This window comes from Oncorhynchus kisutch, linkage group LG15 (genome assembly GCF_002021735.2).
Source record: "Oncorhynchus kisutch isolate 150728-3 linkage group LG15, Okis_V2, whole genome shotgun sequence".
Classification (NCBI taxonomy): Eukaryota; Metazoa; Chordata; class Actinopteri; order Salmoniformes; family Salmonidae; genus Oncorhynchus; species Oncorhynchus kisutch.
In genome coordinates, this window is record NC_034188.2 from 24,268,563 (window position 1) to 24,290,634 (window position 22,072).

The 22,072-nt window shown below is 44.9% G+C and overlaps 1 long non-coding RNA gene across 1 annotated transcript; it reads right to left on the bottom strand.

Moving 5' to 3' along the window:
* Positions 1-9,370: 9,370 nt before the first annotated feature.
* On the bottom strand, positions 9,371-11,331 carry LOC109885646 (uncharacterized). The gene is made up of 2 exons (XR_004202999.1): positions 11,141-11,331; positions 9,371-10,906 (listed from the first exon to the last, which is right to left on the bottom strand). It is a non-coding gene; the product is annotated as an uncharacterized LOC109885646 (long non-coding RNA).
* Positions 11,332-22,072: the final 10,741 nt, after the last annotated feature.

A 22,072-nucleotide genomic window follows, 5' to 3' on the forward strand; every position in this document is an offset into this window, starting at 1 on the left:
CAATCTTGGTGTTCTCTGGCAAATGCCAAACGTCCTGCACGGTGTTGGGCTGTAAGCACCACCCCCACCTGTGGACGTCGGGCCCTCATACCACCCTCATGGAGTCTGTTTCTGACCGTTTGAGCAGACACATGCACATCCTCTCTTGGGGAATGCTGCTTTTTAGTTAGCTTTGCGACAGTATCAAAAAGGAATTTCGGATTGTTCTTATTTTCCTCAATTTGTGGCCTGCTGGAGGTCATTTTGCAGGGCTCTGGCAGTGCTCCTCCTTGCACAAAGGCGGAGGTAGCGGTCCTGCTGCTGGGTTGCTGCCCTCCTACGGCCTCCTCCATGTCTCCTGATGTACTGGCCTGTCTCCTGGTAGCGCCTCCATGCTCTGGACACTACGCTGACAGACACAGCAAACCTTCTTGCCACAGCTCGCATTAATGTGCCATCCTGGATGAGCTGCACTACCTGAGCCACTTGTGTGGGTTGTAGACTCCGTCTCATGCTACCACTAGAGTGAAAGCACCGCCAGCATTCAAAAGTGACCAAAACATCAGCCAGGAAGCATAGGAACTGAGAAGTGGCCTGTGGTCACCACCTGCAGAACCACTCCTTTATTGGGGGTGTCTTGCTAATTACCTATAATGTCCACCTATTGTCTATTCCATTTGCACAACAGCATGTGACATTTATTGTCAATCAGTGTTGCTCCCTAAGTGGACAGTTTGATTTCACAGAAGTGTGATTGACTTGGAGTTACATTGTGTTGTTTAAGTGTTCCCTTTATTTTTTTGAGCAGTGTATGTAGAGATATGTACAGTTGAAGTCAGAAGTTTACATACATCTTAGCCAAATACATTTAAACTCAGTTTTTCAAAATTCCTGACATTTAATCCTAGTAAAAATTCCCTGTCTTAGGTCAGTTAGGATCACCACTTTATTTTAAGAATGTGAAATGCCAGAATAATAGTAGAGAGAATTATTTATTTCAGCTTTTGTTTCTTTCATCACATTCCCAGTGGGTCAGAAGTTTAAATACACAATTAGTATTTGGTAGCATTGCCTTTAAACTGTTTAACTTGAATCAAACGTTTCGGGTAGCCTTCTACAAGCTTTCCACAATCAGTTGGGTGAATTTTGTCACCTTCCTCCTGACAGAGCTGGTGTAACTGACTCAGGTTTGTGGGCCTCCTTGCTCGCACACTCTTTTTCAGTTCTGCCCATATATTTCCTATGGGATTGAGGTCAGGGCTTTGTGACGGCCACTCCAATACCTTGACTTTGTTGTCCTTAAGCCATTTTGCCACAAATTTGGATGTATGCTTGGGGTCATTGACCATTTGGAAGACCCATTTGCGACCAAGCTTTAACTTCCAGATTGATGTCTTGAGATGTTGCTTCAATATATCCACATAGTTTTCCATCCTCATGTTGCCATCTATTTTGTGAAGTGCACCAGCCCCTCCTGCAGCAAAGCACCCCCACAACATGATGCTGCCACCCCCACAACATGATGCTGCCACCCCCACAACATGATGCTGCCACCCCCGTGCTTCACGGATCTTCTGTTCACTGTTCTTCTGCTTGCAAGCCTCCCCCTTTTTCCTCCAAACACAACAATAGTCATTATGGCCAAACAGTTCTATTTTTGTTTCATCAGACCCGAGGACATTTCTCCAAAAGGTACAATCTTTGTCCCCATGTGCAAACCGTAGTCTGGCTTTTTTTTGGAGCAGTGGCTTCTTCCTTGCTGAGCGGTCTTTCAGGTTACGTCGATATAGGACTCGTTTTACTGTGGATATAGATACTTTTGTACCTGCATCCTCCAGCATCTTCACAACGTCCGTTGTTGTTGTTCGGGGATTGATTTGCACTTTTCACACCAAAGTACGTTCATCTCTAGGAGACAGAACGTGTCTCTTTCCTGAGCGGTATGACGGCTGTGTGGTCCCATGGTGTTTATACTTGCGTACTATTGGTTGTACAGATGAACGTGGTACTTTCAGGTGTTTGGACTTGTGGAGGTCTGCAATTGTTTTTCGGAGGTCTTGGCTGTTTTCTTTGGATTTTCCCATGATGTCAAGCAAAGAGGCACTGAGTTTGAAGGTAGGCCTTGAAATACATCCACAGGTACACCTCCAATTGACTCAAATGATATCAATTAGCCTATCAGAAGCTTCTAAAGCCATGACATAATTTTTTTTAAATTTTCCAAGCTGTTTAAAGGCACAGTCAACTTAGTGTATGTAAACTTCTGACCCACTGGAATTGTGATACAGACAATTAAAAGTGAAATAAAATGTCTGTAAACAATTGTTGGAAATATTACTTGTGTCATGACAAAGTAGATGTCGTAACAGACTTGCCAAAACTATAGTTTGTTAACAAGAAATTTGTGGAGTGGTTGAAAAACGGGTTTTATTGACTCCAACCTAAGTGTATGTAAACTTCCGACTTCAACTGTAGGTCCATGTAGGTCTATATATGTAGAGATAACTAGGTACACGTAGGTTTATATACATTATGTAAAGATATGTGGGTACGTGTAGGTCTACATATGTAGAGATATGTAGGTACGTATAGGTCTATATAGACAGTACCTGTCAAAAGTTTGGACACCTAGTCATTCAAGGGGTTTTCTTTGTTTCAACTATTTTCTCCATTGTAGAATAATGGTGAAGACATCAAAACTATGAAATAACACTTATGGAACCATTTAGTAACCAAAAAAGTGATAAACAATTCAAATATATTTTATAATTGAGATTCTTCAAAGTAGCCACCATTTGCCTTGATGACAGCTTTGCACACTCTTGGCATTCTCTCAACCAGCTTCATGAGGTAGTCACCTGGAATGCATTTCAATTAACAAGTGTGCCTTGATAAAAGTTAATTTGCGCAATTTCTTTCCTTCTTAATGCGTTTGATTCGATCAGTTGTGTTATAAGGAATAGGGGATATACAGAAAATAGCCCTATTTGGTAAAATACCAAGTCCATATTACGGCAAGAACAGCTCAAATAAGCAAAAATAAATGACAGTCCATCCTTACTTAAAGATATGAAGTTCAGTCAATCTGGAAAATTTCAAGAACTTTGAGTTCCTTCAAATGCAGTTGCAAAAACCATCAAGCGCTATGATGAAACTGGCTCTCATGAGGACCACCACAGGAATGGAAGACCCAGAGTTACCTCTGCTGCACAGGATAAGTTCATTAGAGTTACCAGTCCAAATAGACTGGTACCAGTCCAAATAGAGTCTCCAAATAACCAGCTCAAATAAATGCTTCACAGAGTTCAAGTAACAGACACAAGAAACAGGAGATTGTGTGAATCAGGCTTACTTTGATTTACTTAGAATTCAAGGCACACTTAACCAGCATGGCTACCACAGCATTCTGCAGCGATACACTATCCCATCTGGTTTGCACTGAGTGGGGCTATCATTTGTTTTTCAACAGGACAATGACCCAACACACCTTCAGGCTTTGTAAGTGCTATTTGACCAAGAAGGAGGGTGATGGAGTGCTGTATCAGATGACCTGGCCTCCACAATCACCCGACCTCAACCCAATTGAGATGGTTTGGGATGAGTTGGACCTGAGAGTGAAGGAAAAGCAGCCAACAAGTGCTCAGCTATGTGGTAACTCCCTTCAAGACTGTTGGAAAAGCATTCAAAGGTGAAGCTAGCTGAGAGAATGCCAAGAGTGTGCAAAGCTGTCATCAAGGCAGAGGGTGGCTACTTTGAAGAATCAAAATGATTCCATATGTGTTATGTCATAGTTTTGATGTCCTCACTATTATTCTACAATGTAAAAAATTAAGAAAAACACTTGAGTGAGTAGGTGTGTCCAAACTTTTGACTGGTACTGTATGTGGAGATTTGTAGGTAGATGTAGGTCTATATATGTAGAGATATGTGGGTACATGTAAGCTTATATACTCTATTTTCCGGCACATAACTAGAAGATATTAATCTGTTGCAATGTGAAGTCCCTTCACTTCTTTCCGAATGCCGAATACTAACTTGACAACATGATAGTTTTCTCATGAAGAACATGAAATCTCAATTTGCCTCCACCTAGGCCAAAGGAATCATGAAGGGATATTTGCTGTTTAAAGAGGAAACTGCTGTCTAAAAAATGTGGACTTTTAACAAATTGCAGTAATTCCTTAACCCCATAGCCCTACATAAAAGAGGTGATGGCATTGTTTAATTGAACTACCATTAGAGGGTCGGTGGCTGAGGGTTTGGTGCAGTAATTGTGTCTATAGCAGAGAAAGCCAGAAGGAAAATAAATTGTTAATCGCTTGATTTAATTAGTATGACTACTGGGAACAAATGAGAATTAAGACGCCTGATGAGGTGTGGCATACAGCTAAGGGCTCTTCTAAGACACAACGTGGAGGGCCTGGATACACTTTGAGCCGTGTTATATCGGCCATATATCACAAACCCCCCAAGTGCGTTATTGGTAATATAAACTGGTTACCAATGTAATTATAAGAGTAAAAATATATGTTTTGTCATACCCATGGTATACGGTCTGATATACCACGGCTTTGAGACAATCAGCCTTCAGCGCACGAACCACCCAGTTTATAATTAAGCTATAAGACATGAGGTGGTGTGGTATATGGCCAATCTACCATAAGTATGGGTGGTTCTTATGCATGACGCATCGTGGAGTGCCTGGATACAGACCTTAGACGTTGTATATCGGCCATATACTACAAACCCCCGAGGTGCCTTATTGCTAATATAAACTGGTTACCAATGTAATTAGAGCAGTAAAAACAAATGTTTTGTCATACCCGTGGTATGCGGTATGATATACCACAACTGTCAGTCAATCAGCATTCAGGGCTCAAACCACCCAGTTTATAATAGGGTATAATCTATTGTTCCACTTATTATCATGAAGTAATCTAGTGGCACCGTCTAGTTGAGAAAAAAAACATGTTTCGAAAGTGGTATATATGGATTAGCTGACAACATCACAAAAATGATGTGCAGGCTTCAATGTGGCACTAGATTAGTATGTGAGTTGTTTTGATTCTGAATGGCCAGATAGCTGGCAACAATGACAAGAAACTGCCTTGTGGGGAATCGTTTCAGCTAGTTTCATCTGGTTCTTGATACCATGTCTTGAGATGTTTTGACTGACTTCATGTCAATGCTATATGGCAACAACTGTTGGTTAGCTATGTCTTTGAGCAAATGTCTTTGTTTTTAATATACATTAAAGACTAAATATAGGTTACATGTTGTCAACAATCTAAGCCAACCATAACCTCTATGAATCCAAGAGTGTAAGTCTCCTCTCTTGTCTCTAAAAGTGGGTTCACTTTATGTGAAAAGTCCCATCACAAGTCAGACTGTTGAATTAACTTCATTTGAACGTACTTTACCTGTTGTCTGCTGATTTAGTCCTTATGTGTCACACCCTGACCGTAGTTTACTTTGTATGTTTCTATGTTGTGGTTGGTCAGGGTGTGATCTGAGTGGGCATTCTATGTTGGATGTCTTGTTTGTCTATTTCTATGTCTGGCCTGATATGGTTCTCAATCAGAGGCAGGTGTTAGTCATTGTCTCTGATTGGGAACCATATTTAGGTAGCCTGGGTTTCACTGTGTGTTTGTGGGTGATTGTTCCTGTCTCTGTGTTTGCACCAGATAGGACTGTTTAGGTTTTAACATTTAATTATTTTGTAGTTTATTCATGTATAGGTTTTCCTTTATTAAACAAACATGAATCATCACAACGCTGCATTTTGGTCCGACTCTCCTTCACACCAAGAGAACCGTTACATTATGTACTGTTGGAGGTAATCTGAGACCAAATATCCACAGACTAGTGTTATTAACCCAACTTTCATTACGTTGGTCTGTATGTCTATTAGTATTTCTGATTTTAACCAAAGAACAGACCAAACCTTGTCCCATGCAATCAGTTGGCAAATGTTACAAGCACTTCCAGCTGATGGCGAAGGAACACGCTTTGGTCAACAACATTCAGTTCCATTTGGCCAGTTTTGTAGTAGTCGGGTCTCGAACCCACATATTGAGTATCTCGTGTCGGTTACATTTTTACTCTGTCTTGACTTGGTGTTCCCAAGACCTGCAGAGTAAAAAACTCATAATCAACCTCCATTTAGTTAGCGCCAAAAAAATCCTTCACCAGGCCAAATATATACACTACTTTCTTGAAACAATATCTTACGGTCTATAGAAAGCTACTTAAGTCATAACACTACTGTCCTTTACTGTCATTGAAAAGTTGCCTTGACTCTCTGACAGGGAAGAGTTGGGGAAACTGTTGGAAAGTTGCCTTGACTCTCTGACAGGGAAGAGTTGGGGAAACTGTTGGAAAGTTGCCTTGACTCTCTGACAGGGAAGAGTTGGGGAAACTGTTGGAAGTTGGGCTCTTACTATTAGTAAAGGGGAGACAGGGTGAAACTGTAACAGTCTTTATATCTATTATAGACATGTCTTAGCAGTGGTGAACCTATTGGACCTAGGTCTTCAGTGTGTGACAGGTTAGTACAGTGGTGAACCTATTGGACCTAGGTCTTCAGTGTGTGACAGGTTAGTACATTGGTGGACCTAGGTCTTCAGTGTGTGACAGGTTAGTACAGTGGTAAACCTATTGGACCTAGGTCTTCAGTGTGTGACAGGCTCGTGATGCTGAAAGGACAGCAACAGTAATACCAGCACACTCATGTAGGAGAGGTCACTTTTTATAAAACACAAAGAGCCAGTGGTGGCATACGCCAGTACCCCTTTTTTTTCAGTGGACATTTCCTATACTCACTTCTTAATCCCTTCTGTTGCGTATCAAAGTAGTGCAGTGGAGGTATACGACTTATCAATTATGTTGTACAGTAGAGAAATCATGCACAAAGTAGCCTACATACTGTAGCCTATTTTTTGCTGAAAATCATCTACAGGCAGCAAGACTGTGCAGCCCTCAACTTTCAATGACCAGCTCACAGAAGAACCGGTAGGTAGGAAAGACATTTCAACTGATATCTACCAGTAAATGCTAACTAAGGCAACCATGGATATGCAAACCAGGTGTTGAAAAAGTTTGATCTTTAGTCTTGGTTAGAAGGCTATTTGTGATGTGTATTTCAGTCATCATGACTGTTTGCATGAACATTTCTAAAGGCTTTCCCCAAAACAACTTCCCAATTAAATGTTGACTCCATTGTAGTAGGCCTACCTGACAGAATGATATCATGATGATTTGTATCAATGAGGGGGGGCATTTGTTTTGTTCAATTCAATTAAAGGACAACTACACCCTTCACAAATATATTTTGTAGATTTTTCCCAGACCTTAAAAATGGTTTCCTGTTGTGGACTTAGAACATCAAGTTTTGTTGTAAAAAAAAATGTAAGTGTGATTTTGAGACTGAAAATCTGAAAAATCTGATAGGAAAACAGGATTTTTCACAGTGGGCACCTCCCCTTCACACAGGACCTACTTCTCCAGGCATCACTGCACCACTACATAAGGCCGATGGAAAGACAGCAGTTCATTCACTCTGACATAAGAAGCCAGTAGGTCCCAATCATAATACAAAAACACAACCATTAGGCTAAGCATTTCCCAATCGAAATGTACAACTATTACTTACGATTGCAAAAAACGTTTAACATTTAGCACACAAATAACTGGTGATCTAAAGTTTAAATGCATAACATAAGATAGTTTCAAAGAGATGGGCAACAACAGCATGTGAGCTGCAATAAAAAACACAGTTCCACTCACCAGATGATGAGAATTTGAAATGTAACTTCTTGCTGAAAGTTATTTTTTAAAAGGGAGAAGCTAACAAATTAGCAACAACATCCTCTTTGCTAACACCCACTGCAGCTGCTGCAAACTAGCCTACAGCAAAAGCTAGCTAGACCATGGGAAAACTACTGCTCTCTATTGCACAGTGACCTGTTGGTCATTACAAGTCAATGTGATTGGCTGATTCCACTGTCACTCAAAAATGTTGCCCTATTACAATTGAATGGCAGATGCCTTCTATCACGCTTATGATGGCCTAGCCAATGGCTGACTTAGCTAGCCAGATGTATCTCCCTTTTTCTCTTCATTTTAACCTTTTCCTTAATAACAAAAACTGAAGCGATTAAATCGTTGGCCTTTCTCTGAAAGTGTAGAAGGCCCTCATTGTTCCTCAATGTGTTTGGGATAGTAAATATGTGTGTCTCTATTTGCCATCAGCATTTATTTATCCACCGTTCTGAATGTCTAAAGAATCCATATGTTCTGAAATATCAACACAGAAATACTGGACATTTTAAGACTTATTATGATGACAATTTTACACAATTACAGTCATGGTCTTGAATTGGTTTTGCTCCCTCTCAGGTCTTGGTCTTGAATTGGTTTTGCTCCCTCTCAGGTCTTGGTCTTGAATTGGTTTTGCTCCCTCTCAGGTCTTGGTCTTGAATCGGACTTGATTCGCTTCCGGCTTGGTCTTGAATCAGTCTCGCTTTAGGTGGTCTCGAATACAATCCTGCATTCGGTTATTGTTTACATATTGTGCGTCATGTGAAATGCGTCAGGAGATGGAAAATACAAGCAACAGCACCTATCGGTGCCACCTCCTATCGCCAAAAGGACCAACAGCACCTGTCGGCGCCACCTCCTATCGCCAAAAGGACCAACAGCACCTATCGGCGCCACCTCCTATCGCCAAAAGGACCAACAGCACCTATCGGCGCCACCTCCTATCACCAAAAGGACCAACAGCACCTATCGGTGCCACCTCCTATCGCCAAAAGGACCAACAGCACCTATCGGCGCTACCTCCTATCGCCAAAAGGACCAACAGCACCTATCGGCGCCACCTCCTATCACCAAAAGGACCAACAGCACCTATCGGCACCACCTCCTATCACCAAAAGGACCAACAGCACCTATCGGCGCCACCTCCTATCGCCAAAAGGACCAACAGCATGGACAATCGGTAAAATGCGTTAAAATATAAATTTTGTCAACATTCTGGCTTGTAGAGACGATTGCATTCTTTTTTTACAGCGACTTCTTTGACTGATATCCATGGAGTAACCATGGTAACATTCTGATGTTTAGACAAATTCAACCCGTCTGTTTTGTCCAATAGTTGCACACACGTCGGTTGTGTCGTTAAACAACCAACATTCTTATTTTTGATCACCTTGGCACATTTTCAGATGTAAGTGGTATATTTATAACACTCGAAAGTGTTTACTTGTTGAGCCCCCTTTCTTTTGTTCAGGAACCTTTGATGGTGAAGTCATTGGGGTTTCACACATCTTTCACCACGGAGTCCTTGATGCAACGTCTAAGTTAAAATCATCAGGTAATGATAGGCTCACCATTTCATTTGAACTACCATTTAATCCAATAGCAAAAAATACATAATAAACATTTCAAAAGTGTTCTTTTTGAAGTGCTGAATAGAACAAATGGTAGATTGTAAATATCCTTTTCCATACAGTGTTTGACTATAACATGACAGGCACCATTTTCTGTAAATATTCTATTCAATGGCAGATTGTGAGCATGTTGACAAATATTTCAATCAAACAGTTTCATTATCCTTATACAGTAGATGTCAAATTGATACATTTGAGGTAGAAATATAGACATTTAGAGCGTTCAGGAGATCTGAAAAAATATATACATTATCTAGACATGATTGTGTTTCTGTAGTTATCAGTATTGAGCAGTTTCATTAAATGATAGTTATTTGTATTGTTAACAAATGACAAGAAAATGATAGCAAAATTGAAGTGAATATTGCATTTTGAAAAGCAGATACAAAGATTGAACATGTATCCAAATTGAAAGAGTGAATTGGTGCAGTGAACAAAAGACTGTGAGTATGTTTGTTGTACTCAGCCAATTAAAAATATGTGTAGTTCTGAAACATGAGCCATTTTGATGATCTGTTTATATTTTTGTGCTTAAGAGATGTGAAAATGTACCACATTCTTGTGAAAATTCCAGCAAAGTAAATGATCTCAGCTGTAAAGGAACAGTGTCAGGCTGTCTCCCTCTAGTGGCTGTAAGGATACATTATAGACCTCTCGAGCCAGAAGCTCCTTCTGGGGGAGGTGGAACAGTGTCAGGCTGTCTCCCTCTAGTGGCTGTAAGGATACATTATAGACCTCTCGAGCCAGAAGCTCCTTCTGGGGGAGGTGGACCAGTGTCAGGCTGTCTCCCTCTAGTGGCTGTAAGGATACATTATAGACCTCTCAAACCAGAAGCTCCTTCTGGGGGAGGTGGAACAGTGTCAGGCTGTCTCCCTCTAGCGGCTGTAAGGATACATTATAGACCTCTCAAACCAGAAGCTCCTTCTGGGGGAGGTGGAACAGTGTCAGGCTGTCTCCCTCTAGTGGCTGTAAGGATACATTATAGACCTCTCGAGCCAGACGCTCCTTCTGGGGGAGGTGGAACAGTGTCAGGCTGTCTCCCTCTAGTGGCTGTAAGGATACATTATAGACCTCTCAAGCCAGAAGCTCCTTCTGGGGGAGGTGGAACAGTGTCAGGCTGTCTCCCTCTAGTGGCTGTAAGGATACATTATAGACCTCTCGAGCCAGAAGCTCCTTCTGGGGGAGGTGGACCAGTGTCAGGCTGTCTCCCTCTAGTGGCTGTAAGGATACATTATAGACCTCTCGAGCCAGAAGCTCCTTTTGGGGGAGGTGGAACACTGGAAGGTCATTTCTGGAACCTCTTACTGATTTTCTTCATGGTCACACCATTCTTTCCAGGGGTTGTGGTGTGCTGGAACGCACGAGAAGGATAAGCGAACAGACAGGGTCCAGGCCCTAGAGGGAAGGAACTCATTTCCATGCTGGACTATCTCTCACAGCCTTGATGTCTGTCTTCACTGCATCATGGCGTACAATCCCTGGGGGAAAGTTGAGGAAAGGGTGGAAGAGGGAAATGTGAGCGTGGAAGATGGGGGTGCGAGAACGATTGAGGTCAACATTCTGTGAAATCAATGATCAAATACACATTATCTAAAATGTTAGTTTTGCTCGTTCCAACAGAGGTTAACACAGAATAACAAATGCTGTTCACTGTTTTTGAACAACATTTATGTCTACTAAACCTCATTGAAAATGATAGCTTTGGTACTGACCAAAGTGCTTGAAGAACACCACTTGGTTCTTCTGAATCTTCATCTCATATCTGCCACTGAATAAAATGAGGGGAGGTCAGAGTAGAGGGCTGAAGAGAGAGGTGGTGTTCTCTGTAGAGAGAGGTGGTGTTCTCTGTAGAGGGAGATGGTGTTCTCTGTGGAGAGAGGTGGTGTTCTCTATGGAGAGAGGTGGTGTTCTCTGTAGAGAGAGATAGTGTTCTCTGTAGAGAGAGGTGGTGTTCTCTGTAGAGAGAGGTGGTGTTCTCTGTAGAGAGGGGTGGTGTTCTCTGTAGAGCGAGGTGGTGTTCTCTGTAGAGGGAGATGGTGTTCTCTGTGGAGAGAGGTGGTGTTCTCTGTGGAGAGAGGTGGTGTTCTCTGTAGAGAGAGATAGTGTTCTCTGTAGAGAGAGGTGGTGTTCTCTGTAGAGAGAGGTGGTGTTCTCTGTAGAGAGGGGTGGTGTTCTCTGTAGAGCGAGGTGGTGTTCTCTGTAGAGAGAGGTGGTGTTCTCTGTAGAGAGAGATAGTGTTCTCTGTAGAGAGAGGTGGTGTTCTCTGTAGAGAGAGATAGTGTTCTCTGTAGAGAGAGATAGTGTTCTCTGTACAGAGAGGTGGTGTTCTCTGCGGAGAGAGGTGGTGTTCTCTGTAGAGAGAGGTGGTGTTCTCTGTGGAGAGAGGTGGTGTTCTCTGTAGAGAGAGGTGGTGTTCTCTGTAGAGCGAGGTGGTGTTCTCTGTAGAGAGAGGTGGTGTTCTCTGTAGAGCGAGGTGGTGTTCTCTGTAGAGAGAGGTGGTGTTATCTTAGAGAGAGGTGCTTCTCTCCGCAGAGAGAGGTGGTGTTCTCTGTAGAGAGAGGTGGTGTTCTCTGTAGAGAGATGTGTGTTCTCTGTAGAGAGTGGTGGTGTTCTCTCTAGAGAGAGCTGCTTCTCTCTGCAGAGAGAGGTGGTGTTCTCTGTAGAGAGAGCTGGTGTTCTCTTTAGAGAGAGGTGGTGATCTCTTTAGAGAGAGATAGTGTTCTCTGTGGAGAGAGGGCTTTTCTCTGTAGAGAGAGATAGTGTTCTCTGTGGAGAGAGATGGTGATCTCTGTAGAGAGAGGTGGTGTTCTCTGTAGAGAGAGGTGGTGTTCTCTTTAGAGAGAGGTGGTGTTCTCTGTGGAGAGAGGGCTTTTCTCAGTAGAGAGATATAGTGTTCTCTTTAGAGAGAGGTGGTGTACTATATAGAGAGAGGTGGTTTTCTCTGTAGAGAGACATGGTGTTCCCTGTAGAGAGAGGTGGTGTTCTCTGTAGAGAGAGGTGGTGTTTTCTGTAGAGAGAGCTGGTGTTGTCTTTAGAGAGAGGTGGTGTTCTCTGTGGAGAGAGGGCTTTTCTCTGCAGAGAGAGATAGTGTTCTCTGTAGAGAGAGGTGGTGTTCTCTGTAGAGAGAGGTGGTGTTCTCTGTAGAGAGAGGTGGTGTTCTCTGTAGAGAGAGATAGTGTTCTCTGTAGAGAGAGATAGTGTTCTCTGTAGAGAGAGGTGGTGTTCTCTGCGGAGAGAGGTGGTGTTCTCTGTAGAGAGAGGTGGTGTTCTCTGTGGAGAGAGGTGGTGTTCTCTGTAGAGAGAGGTGGTGTTCTCTGTGGAGAGAGATGGTGTTCTCTGTAGAGAGAGGTGGTGTTCTCTGTAGAGCGAGGTGGTGTTCTCTGTGGAGAGAGGTGGTGTTGTCTGTAGAGAGAGGTGGTATTCTCTGTAGAGCGAGGTGGTGTTCTCTGTAGAGAGAGGTGGTGTTCTCTGTAGAGCGAGGTGGTGTTCTCTGTGGAGAGAGGTGGTGTTGTCTGTAGAGAGAGGTGGTATTCTCTGTAGAGCGAGGTGGTGTTCTCTGTGGAGAGAGATGGTGTTCTCTGTAGAGAGAGATGGTGTTCTCTGAAGAGAGAGGTGCTTCTCTCTGCAGAGAGAGATGGTGTTCTCTGTAGAGAGAGGTGGTGTTCTCTGTAGAGAGAGGTGGTGTTCTCTGTAGATAGAGGTGCTTCTCTCTGCAGACAGAGGTGGTGTTCTCTGTAGAGAGAGGTGGTGTTCTCTGTAGAGAGAGGTGGTGTTCTCTGTAGAGAGAGGTGGTGTTCTCTTAGAGAGAGGTGCTTCTCTCCGCAGAGAGAGGTGGTGTTCTCTGTAGAGAGAGGTGTTGTTCTCTGTAGAGAGATGTGTGTTCTCTGTAGAGAGTGGTGGTGTTCTCTCTAGAGAGAGCTGCTTCTCTCTGCAGAGAGAGGTGGTGTTCTCTGTAGAGAGAGCTGGTGTTCTCTTTAGAGAGAGGTGGTGATCTCTTTAGAGAGAGGTAGTGTTCTCTGTGGAGAGAGGGCTTTTCTCTGTAGAGAGAGATAGTGTTCTCTGTGGAGAGAGATGGTGTTCTCTGTAGAGAGAGGTGGTGTTCTCTGTAGAGAGAGGTGGTGTTCTCTGTAGAGAGAGGTGGTGTTCTCTTTAGAGAGAGGTGGTGTTCTCTGTGGAGAGAGGGCTTTTCTCTGTAGAGAGAGGTAGTGTTCTCTGTAGAGAGAGGTGGTGGTCTCTGTGGAGAGAGGGCTTTTCTCTATACAGAGAGATAGTGTTCTCTGTAGAGAGAGGTGGTGTTCTCTGTAGAGAGAGGTGGTTCTCTGTAGAGAGAGGTGGTGATCTCTGTAGAGAGAGGTGGTGTTCTCTTTAGAGAGAGGTGGTGTTCTCTGTGGAGAGAGGGCTTTTCTCAGTAGAGAGATATAGTGTTCTCTTTAGAGAGAGTTGGTGTTCTCTATAGAGAGAGGTGGTTTTCTCTGTAGAGAGACATGGTGTTCCCTGTAGAGAGAGGTGGTGTTCTCTGTGGAGAGAGGTGGTGTTCTCTGTGGAGAGAGGTGGTGTTCTCTGTAGAGAGAGATAGTGTTCTCTGTAGAGAGAGATAGTGTTCTCTGTAGAGAGATGTGGTGTTCTCTGTAGAGAGAGATAGTGTTCTCTGTAGAGAGAGATAGTGTTCTCTGTAGAGAGAGGTGGTGTTCTCTGCGGAGAGAGGTGGTGTTCTCTGTAGAGAGAGGTGGTGTTCTCTGTGGAGAGAGGTGGTGTTCTCTGTAGAGAGAGGTGGTGTTCTCTGTGGAGAGAGATGGTGTTCTCTGTAGAGAGAGGTGGTGTTCTCTGTAGAGCGAGGTGGTGTTCTCTGTGGAGAGAGGTGGTGTTCTCTGTAGAGAGAGGTGGTATTCTCTGTAGAGCGAGGTGGTGTTCTCTGTGGAGAGAGATGGTGTTCTCTGTAGAGAGAGATGGTGTTCTCTGAAGAGAGAGGTGCTTCTCTCTGCAGAGAGAGATGGTGTTCTCTGTAGAGAGAGGTGGTGTTCTCTGTAGAGAGAGGTGGTGTTCTCTGTAGATAGAGGTGCTTCTCTCTGCAGACAGAGGTCGTGTTCTCTGTAGAGAGAGGTGGTGTTCTCTGTAGAGAGAGGTGGTGTTCTCTTAGAGAGAGGTGCTTCTCTCCGCAGAGAGAGGTGGTGTTCTCTGTAGAGAGAGGTGGTGTTCTCTTTAGAGAGATGTGTGTTCTCTGTAGAGAGTGGTGGTGTTCTCTCTTGAGAGAGCTGCTTCTCTCTGCAGAGAGAGGTGGTGTTCTCTGTAGAGAGAGCTGGTGTTCTCTTTAGAGAGAGGTGGTGATCTCTTTAGAGAGAGGTAGTGTTCTCTGTGGAGAGAGGGCTTTTCTCTGTAGAGAGAGATAGTGTTCTCTGTGGAGAGAGATGGTGTTCTCTGTAGAGAGAGGTGGTGTTCTCTGTAGAGAGAGGTGGTGTTCTCTGTAGAGAGAGGTGGTGTTCTCTTTAGAGAGAGGTGGTGTTCTCTGTGGAGAGAGGGCTTTTCTCTGTAGAGAGAGGTAGTGTTCTCTGTAGAGAGAGGTGGTGGTCTCTGTGGAGAGAGGGCTTTTCTCTGTACAGAGAGATAGTGTTCTCTGTAGAGAGAGGTGGTGTTCTCTGTAGAGAGAGGTGGTTCTCTGTAGAGAGAGGTGGTGATCTCTGTAGAGAGAGGTGGTGTTCTCTTTAGAGAGAGGTGGTGTTCTCTGTGGAGAGAGGGCTTTTCTCAGTAGAGAGATATAGTGTTCTCTTTAGCGAGAGGTGGTGTTCTCTATAGAGAGAGGTGGTTTTCTCTGTAGAGAGACATGGTGTTCCCTGTAGAGAGAGGTGGTGTTCTCTGTAGAGAGAGGTGGGGTGTTTTCTGTAGAGAGAGCTGGTGTTGTCTTTAGAGGGAGGTGGTGTTCTCTGTGGAGAGAGGGCTTTTCTCTGCAGAGAGAGATAGTGTTCTCTGCAGAGAGAGGTGGTGTTCTCTTCGAGAGATGTGCTTCTCTCTGCAGAGAGAGGTGCTTCTCTCTGCAGAGAAATTTGGTGTTCTCTTTAGAGAGAGGTGGTGTTCTCTGTAGAGAGAGGTGGTGTTCTCTTTAGAGAGAGTTGGTGCTCTCTGTGGAGAGAGGGCTTTTCTCTGTAGAGAGAGGTAGTGTTCTCTGTAGAGAGAGGTGGTGGTCTCTGTGGAGAGAGGGCTTTTCTCTGTAGAGAGAGATTGTGTTCTCTGTAGAGAGAGGTGGTGTTCTCTGTAGAGAGAGGTGGTGATCTCTGTAGAGAGAGGTGGTGATCTCTGTAGAGAGAGGTGGTGTTCTCTTTAGAGAGAGGTGGTTTTCTCTGTGGAGAGAGGGCTTTTCTCAGTACAGAGAGATAGTGTTCTCTGTAGAGAGAGGTGGTGTTCTCTGTAGAGAGAGGTGGTGTTCTCTGTAGTGAGAAGTGGTGTTCTCTGTAGAGAGAGGTGCTTCTCTCTGTAGAGAGAGGTGGTGTTCTCTGTAGAGAGAGTTGGTGTTCTCTGTAGAGAGATGTGTGTTCTCTGTGGAGAGAGGGCTTTTCTCTGTAGAGAGAGATAGTGTTCTCTGTGTAGAGAGATGGTGTTCTCTGTAGAGAGAGGTGGTGTTCTCTGTAGAGAGAGGTGGTGTTCTCTGTAGAGAGAGGTGGTGTTCTCTTTAGAGAGAGTTGGTGTTCTCTGTAGATAGAGGTGCTTCTCTCTGCAGACAGAGGTCGTGTTCTCTGTAGAGAGAGGTGGTGTTCTCTGTAGAGAGAGGTGGTGTTCTCTTAGAGAGAGGTGCTTCTCTCCGCAGAGAGAGGTGGTGTTCTCTGTAGAGAGAGGTGGTGTTCTCTTTAGAGAGATGTGTGTTCTCTGTAGAGAGTGGTGGTGTTCTCTCTTGAGAGAGCTGCTTCTCTCTGCAGAGAGAGGTGGTGTTCTCTGTAGAGAGAGGAGGTGTTCTCTTTAGAGAGAGGTGGTGATCTCTTTAGAGAGAGGTAGTGTTCTCTGTGGAGAGAGGGCTTTTCTCTGTAGAGAGAGATAGTGTTCTCTGTGGAGAGAGATGGTGTTCTCTGTAGAGAGAGGTGGTGTTCTCTGTAGAGAGAGGTGGTGTTCTCTGTAGAGAGAGGTGGTGTTCTCTTTAGAGAGAGGTGGTGTTCTCTGTGGAGAGAGGGCTTTTCTCTGTAGAGAGAGGTAGTGTTCTCTGTAGAGAGAGGTGGTGGTCTCTGTGGAGAGAGGGCTTTTCTCTGTACAGAGAGATAGTGTTCTCTGTAGAGAGAGGTGGTGTTCTCTGTAGAGAGAGGTGGTTCTCTGTAGAGAGAGGTGGTGATCTCTGTAGAGAGAGGTGGTGTTCTCTTTAGAGAGAGGTGGTGTTCTCTGTGGAGAGAGGGCTTTTCTCAGTAGAGAGATATAGTGTTCTCTTTAGCGAGAGGTGGTGTTCTCTATAGAGAGAGGTGGTTTTCTCTGTAGAGAGACATGGTGTTCCCTGTAGAGAGAGGTGGTGTTCTCTGTAGAGAGAGGTGGGGTGTTTTCTGTAGAGAGAGCTGGTGTTGTCTTTAGAGGGAGGTGGTGTTCTCTGTGGAGAGAGGGCTTTTCTCTGCAGAGAGAGATAGTGTTCTCTGCAGAGAGAGGTGGTGTTCTCTTCGAGAGATGTGCTTCTCTCTGCAGAGAGAGGTGCTTCTCTCTGCAGAGAAATTTGGTGTTCTCTTTAGAGAGAGGTGGTGTTCTCTGTAGAGAGAGGTGGTGTTCTCTTTAGAGAGAGTTGGTGCTCTCTGTGGAGAGAGGGCTTTTCTCTGTAGAGAGAGGTAGTGTTCTCTGTAGAGAGAGGTGGTGGTCTCTGTGGAGAGAGGGCTTTTCTCTGTAGAGAGAGATTGTGTTCTCTGTAGAGAGAGGTGGTGTTCTCTGTAGAGAGAGGTGGTGATCTCTGTAGAGAGAGGTGGTGATCTCTGTAGAGAGAGGTGGTGTTCTCTTTAGAGAGAGGTGGTTTTCTCTGTGGAGAGAGGGCTTTTCTCAGTACAGAGAGATAGTGTTCTCTGTAGAGAGAGGTGGTGTTCTCTGTAGAGAGAGGTGGTGTTCTCTGTAGTGAGAAGTGGTGTTCTCTGTAGAGAGAGGTGCTTCTCTCTGTAGAGAGAGGTGGTGTTCTCTGTAGAGAGAGTTGGTGTTCTCTGTAGAGAGATGTGTGTTCTCTGTGGAGAGAGGGCTTTTCTCTGTAGAGAGAGATAGTGTTCTCTGTGTAGAGAGATGGTGTTCTCTGTAGAGAGAGGTGGTGTTCTCTGTAGAGAGAGGTGGTGTTCTCTGTAGAGAGAGGTGGTGTTCTCTTTAGAGAGAGTTGGTGTTCTCTGTGGAGAGAGGGCTTTTCTCTGTAGAGAGAAGTAGTGTTCTCTGTAGAGAGAGGTGGTGGTCTCTGTGGAGAGAGGGCTTTTCTCAGTATAGAGAGATAGTGTTCTCTGTAGAGAGAGGTGGTGTTCTCTGTAGAGAGAGTTGGTGTTCTCTGTAGAGAGACATGGTGTTCCCTGTAGAGCGAGGTGGTGTTCTCAGTACAGAGAGATAGTGTTCTCTGTAGAGAGAGGTGGTGTTCTCTGTGGAGAGAGGGCTTTTCTCTGTATAGAGAGATAGTGTTCTCTGTGGAGAGAGATGGTGTTCTCTGTAGAGAGAGGTGGTGTTCTCTGTAGAGAGAGGTGGTGTTCTCTGTAGAGAGAGGTGGTGTTCTCTTTAGAGAGAGTTGGTGTTCTCTGTGGAGAGAGGGCTTTTCTCTGTAGAGAGAGGTAGTGTTCTCTGTAGAGAGAGGTGGTGATCTCTTTAGAGAGAGGTGGTGTTCTCTGTGGAGAGAGGGCTTTTCTCTGTAGAGAGAGATAGTGTTCTCTGTGGAGAGAGATGGTGTTCTCTGTAGAGAGAGGTGGTGTTCTCTGTAGAGAGAGGTTGTGTTCTCTGTAGTTACAGGTGATGTTCTCTGTAGAGAGAGGTGGTGTTCTCTTTAGAGAGAGTTGGTGTTCTCTGTGGAGAGAGGGCTTTTCTCTGTAGAGAGAGGTAGTGTTCTCTGTAGAGAGAGGTGGTGGTCTCTGTGGAGAGAGGGCTTTTCTCTGTAGAGAGAGATTGTGTTCTCTGTAGAGAGAGGTGGTGTTCTCTGTAGAGAGAGGTGGTGTTCTCTGTAGAGAGAGGTGGTGATCTCTGTAGAGAGAGGTGGTGTTCTCTTTAGAGAGAGGTGGTGTTCTCTGTGGAGAGAGGGCTTTTCTCAGTACAGACAGATAGTGTTCTCTGTAGAGAGAGGTGGTGTTCTCTGTAGAGAGAGGTGGTGTTCTCTGTAGTGAGAAGTGGTGTTCTCTGTAGAGAGAGGTGGTGTTCTCTGTAGTGAGAAGTGGTGTTCTCTGTAGAGAGAGGTGCTTCTCTCTGTAGAGAGAGGTGGTGTTCTCTGTAGAGAGAGGTGGTGTTCTCTGTAGAGAGAGTTGGTGTTCTCTGTAGAGAGATGTGTGTTCTCTGTGGAGAGAGGGCTTTTCTCTGTAGAGAGAGATAGTGTTCTCTGTGTAGAGAGATGGTGTTCTCTGTAGAGAGAGGTGGTGTTCTCTGTAGAGAGAGGTGGTGTTCTCTGTAGAGAGAGGTGGTGTTCTCTTTAGAGAGAGTTGGTGTTCTCTGTGGAGAGAGGGCTTTTCTCTGTAGAGAGAAGTAGTGTTCTCTGTAGAGAGAGGTGGTGGTCTCTGTGGAGAGAGGGCTTTTCTCTGTAGAGAGAGATTGTGTTCTCTGTAGAGAGAGGTGGTGTTCTCTGTAGAGAGAGTTGGTGTTCTCTGTAGAGAGACATGGTGTTCCCTGTAGAGAGAGGTGGTGTTCTCTGTAGAGAGAGGTGGTGTTCTCTGTAGAGAGAGGTGGTGTTCTCTGTAGAGAGAGGTGGTGTTCTCTGTAGAGAGAGGTGGTGTTCTCTGTAGAGAGAGGTGGTGTTCTCTGCAGAGAGAGTTGGTGTTCTCTGTAGAGAGAGTTGGTGTTCTCTGTAGAGAGATGTGTGTTCTCTGTGGAGAGAGGGCTTTTCTCTGTAGAGAGAGGTGGTGTTCTCTTTAGAGAGAGTTGGTGTTCTCTGTGGAGAGAGGGCTTTTCTCTGTAGAGAGAGGTAGTGTTCTCTGTAGAGAGAGGTGGTGTTCTCTGTAGAGAGAGGTGGTGATCACTTTAGAGAGAGGTGGTGTTCTCTGTGGAGAGAGGGCTTTTCTCTGTAGAGAGAGATAGTGTTCTCTGTGGAGAGAGATGGTGTTCTCTGTAGAGAGAGGTGGTGTTCTCTGTAGAGAGAGGTGGTGTTCTCTGTAGAGAGAGGTGGTGTTCTCTGTAGTTACAGGTGATGTTCTCTGTAGAGAGAGGTGGTGTTCTCTTTAGAGAGAGTTGGTGTTCTCTGTGGAGAGAGGGCTTTTCTCTGTAGAGAGAGGTAGTGTTCTCTGTAGAGAGAGGTGGTGGTCTCTGTGGAGAGAGGGCTTTTCTCAGTACAGAGAGATAGTGTTCTCTGTAGAGAGAGGTGGTGTTCTCTGTAGAGAGAGGTGGTGTTCTCTGTAGTGAGAAGTGGTGTTCTCTGTAGAGAGAGGTGCTTCTCTCTGTAGAGAGAGGTGGTGTTCTCTGTAGAGAGAGGTGGTGTTCTCTGTAGAGAGAGTTGGTGTTCTCTGTAGAGAGATGTGTGTTCTCTGTGGAGAGAGGGCTTTTCTCTGTAGAGAGAGATAGTGTTCTCTGTGTAGAGAGATGGTGTTCTCTGTAGAGAGAGGTGGTGTTCTCTGTAGAGAGAGGTGGTGTTCTCTGTAGAGAGAGGTGGTGTTCTCTGTAGAGAGAGGTGGTGTTCTCTTTAGAGAGAGTTGGTGTTCTCTGTGGAGAGAGGGCTTTTCTCTGTAGAGAGAAGTAGTGTTCTCTGTAGAGAGAGGTGGTGGTCTCTGTGGAGAGAGGGCTTTTCTCTGTAGAGAGAGATTGTGTTCTCTGTAGAGAGAGGTGGTGTTCTCTGTAGAGAGAGGTGGTGTTCTCTGTGGAGAGAGGGCTTTTCTCAGTACAGAGAGATAGTGTTCTCTGTAGAGAGAGGTGGTGTTCTCTGTGGAGAGAGGGCTTTTCTCAGTACAGAGAGATAGTGTTCTCTGTAGAGAGAGGTGGTGTTCTCTGTAGAGAGAGTTGGTGTTCTCTGTAGAGAGACATGGTGTTCCCTGTAGAGCGAGGCGGTGTTCTCTGTAGAGAGAGGTTGTGTTTTATGTAGATAGAGTGGGTGTTCTCTGTAGAGAGAGGTGCTTCTCTCTGTAGAGAGAGGTGGTGTTCTCTGTAGAGAGAGGTGGTGTTCTCTGCAGAGAGAGTTGGTGTTCTCTGTAGAGAGAGGTGGTGTTCTCTGTAGAGAGATGTGTGTTCTCTGTGGAGAGAGGGCTTTTCTCTGTAGAGAGAGATAGTGTTCTCTGTGGAGAGAGATGGTGTTCTCTGTAGAGAGAGGTGGTGTTCTCTGTAGAGAGAGGTGGTGTTCTCTGTAGAGAGAGGTGGTGTTCTCTGTAGAGAGAGGTGGTGTTCTCTGCAGAGAGAGTTGGTGTTCTCTGTAGAGAGAGTTGGTGTTCTCTGTAGAGAGATGTGTGTTCTCTGTGGAGAGAGGGCTTTTCTCTGTAGAGAGAGGTGGTGTTCTCTTTAGAGAGAGTTGGTGTTCTCTGTGGAGAGAGGGCTTTTCTCTGTAGAGAGAGGTGGTGTTCTCTGTAGAGAGAAATGGTGTTCTCTGTAGAGAGAGGTGGTGATCACTTTAGAGAGAGGTGGTGTTCTCTGTGGAGAGAGGGCTTTTCTCTGTAGAGAGAGATGATGTTCTCTGTGGAGAGAGATGGTGTTCTCTGTAGAGAGAGGTGGTGTTCTCTGTAGAGAGAGGTGGTGTTCTCTGTAGAGAGAGGTGGTGTTCTCTGTAGTTACAGGTGATGTTCTCTGTAGAGAGAGGTGGTGTTCTCTTTAGAGAGAGTTGGTGTTCTCTGTGGAGAGAGGGCTTTTCTCTGTAGAGAGAGGTAGTGTTCTCTGTAGAGAGAGGTGGTGGTCTCTGTGGAGAGAGGGCTTTTCTCTGTAGAGAGAGATTGTGTTCTCTGTAGAGAGAGGTGGTGTTCTCTGTAGAGAGAGGTGGTGTTCTCTGTAGAGAGAGGTGGTGATCTCTGTAGAGAGAGGTGGTGTTCTCTTTAGAGAGAGGTGGTGTTCTCTGTGGAGAGAGGGCTTTTCTCAGTACAGAGAGATAGTGTTCTCTGTAGAGAGAGGTGGTGTTCTCTGTAGAGAGAGGTGGTGTTCTCTGTAGTGAGAAGTGGTGTTCTCTGTAGAGAGAGGTGCTTCTCTCTGTAGAGAGAGGTGGTGTTCTCTGTAGAGAGAGGTGGTGTTCTCTGTAGAGAGAGTTGGTGTTCTCTGTAGAGAGATGTGTGTTCTCTGTGGAGAGAGGGCTTTTCTCTGTAGAGAGAGATAGTGTTCTCTGTGTAGAGAGATGGTGTTCTCTGTAGAGAGAGGTGGTGTTCTCTGTAGAGAGAGGTGGTGTTCTCTGTAGAGAGAGGTGGTGTTCTCTGTAGAGAGAGGTGGTGTTCTCTGTAGAGAGAGGTGGTGTTCTCTGTAGTTACAGGTGATGTTCTCTGTAGAGAGAGGTGGTGTTCTCTTTAGAGAGAGTTGGTGTTCTCTGTGGAGAGAGGGCTTTTCTCTGTAGAGAGAGGTAGTGTTCTCTGTAG